This window comes from Vombatus ursinus, unplaced genomic scaffold (genome assembly GCF_900497805.2).
Source record: "Vombatus ursinus unplaced genomic scaffold, bare-nosed wombat genome assembly UNPS02014789.1, whole genome shotgun sequence".
NCBI classification, from domain to species: domain Eukaryota; kingdom Metazoa; phylum Chordata; class Mammalia; order Diprotodontia; family Vombatidae; genus Vombatus; species Vombatus ursinus.
Window position 1 is genome coordinate 936,512 of NW_020954567.1, and position 2,181 is coordinate 938,692.

The window sequence follows — 2,181 nt, forward strand, 5'->3', positions numbered from 1 at the left end:
AGAGAGAGACAGAGAGAGAGAGAGAGACAGAGAGAGAGAGAGACAGAGAGAAACACACACAAAGGGAGGAGAGAAAGGAAGAGACAGAGAGATGAACAGAAGGAGGGAGGGAGAGGGAGAGAGACAGGTAGAGAGAGACAGAGATATGAGGGAGAGGAAGGGAGAAGGAGAAAGACAGAGGCAGAGACACACAGAGATGCGGAGGGAGGGAGAAAAAGAAAAAGAGAGAGAGACTACAGCATAAGGACCACCTGGGGTGGAGAGGCTACCTTCTGGCATCACCTGACTCGCCTCTCTTTCTCACCCCACTCACTCATCTCCATTTGCTCCTGGCTCTTTTCAAAGCTTTCAAGTTCTAGCTTTCAAAGATCTCTGAGGATATGAAAAAATGAGCCCCTACTCCACTGTGACCCAGAGGACTTAAAACAGGTATTAATAGAAACTTTGCAAAGACAAGTCTTCCTGAAGACCTGGCCTTTTAAGTACTAAGCAACAGACCCAGGCTCCTGAGCTGAATGTTTTTGCTTAAACATTCAAGCCCAAATATGAAGCCAGAGCCAGCCACTGGGAGCAAGTCTTCATCCAGACATTGGACTGCCTAGGGAGTGAGAGCAACAGATGCCTGTGTTCACTGTTTGGGGACCACATTCGTGTTGGGATGAGGAAAGAGATGGCCAAGAATAGTATAGGGTAGGAGGCAGGCAGCCTTCCTGTTATGCGGAAATTTAAAGACATCCATTCAACATTCACATGTAGGAAGCCACATATAAAACATGCTCCTGTATTCCTTTAATGCAGATCAAAATTCAGTCGTGTCTAAGGAATCCATAGTATAAATGCCATTGCATTAAGAAGCCAGAGCATAGGATCAGATGAACCCACTTTGTAGTGAATGTTCAAACTTGGGGAATCTGAACTAATACTGAAAAAAACGATGAAGCTAATGACAAGTGTGTTGCTACTACATAAAACAATGTCATGTACAGTAGCTTAGCATGCTTCTTCTGTCAGCACCAAAGGGCACCATGGGAGCTTCTCTCAATGAGACTGACCTCCAAAAGGTTACAGATTTAGAAATTAATCAGCAAGCTTTTTTAAGTGTCTTTATGTGTCAAACACAAAGACAAAAACAGGCAGTCCCTGCCCATAAGAGGCTTACATTTTACTGGGCTAACACAAATGTAGAGTGATTTTTGGGTGAGTGAGAGAAGATTAAAAACTGGGACAATCAGAAAAGCCCTCTTGGAGAAAGAAAAAATATAAATGTTTTGAAAAACATGGTTTTTGCCTTGAGAGGGCAGAAAGTTTCAGTGACCTGCTTTTGAACTGTGTAGGGGGCTAGGGGCAGATGGTAATCAGTGCTAAAAGGAAATGTAAAAAGTAAGTATGGGGTAGTAGAAAGTGGAGGTGTTGGGTCTGAATGTGACCCTCAGTTTCCCGATCTCTAAAATGCCAGGGTTTGGACTGTATGACCTCTAATGTCTCATATCTTTCTGGTTCTAAATCATATGATCAGATCCTGTGAGGCTGAGAAAGCAGGACATTTCCTGGCCCCTTCCATTCCACCTTCATACTGTCTGCAAGAAAAGTGAGTACATGGAAGAGCCCCTGTGTACCACCTGTTAAGAGGCATCAGGTAGAGGTGAGAGTCAGGTACCAAACCTAATAATTAGGGTGCTGAGTTTCCAACTGAGAAGTGGAGAACATCTGTGGTTACTAAGCATTTAAGGCTGCTGGGTGACTGGGCCTGGCGTCAGGAAGGCCTGAGTTCAAATGTGGCCTCAGACACTCACTAGCTGTGTGACCCTGGACAAGGCATTTCATTGTATTTTTCTCAGTTTCCTCATCTGTAAAATGTGCTGGAGAAGGAAATGGCAAACCACTCCAGTATCTTTGCCAAGAAAACCCCAAATGGGGTCATGAAGAGTCAGACACAACTGAAACGGCTAAACAACAACAATAATATGAAAAGCGTATTTTAAACAGTAGGTAAGCTCTTATAATTGTCATTCCAGTGCAAAACAGATACCCAGGTGATCAACAGTTGGGTCAACATCAGTTTGTATGCAGGGTCTTTCATTTTCATTGGATGGTTGAGCTTCTTGGCTCTGTCATATTGTCTTTGTAATGTCTGGACCATAGAAGGATAATTGGAAGCACTACTATACCGGGTCATCTTCT

At 43.7% G+C, this 2,181-nt stretch overlaps 1 protein-coding gene across 5 annotated transcripts in view; it reads left to right on the plus strand.

The window, feature by feature from the left end:
* LOC114047482 (carboxyl-terminal PDZ ligand of neuronal nitric oxide synthase protein-like) overlaps positions 1 to 2,181 on the plus strand; it is a 379,736-nt gene that overhangs the window by 316,141 nt on the left and 61,414 nt on the right. The window lies entirely within an intron of this gene.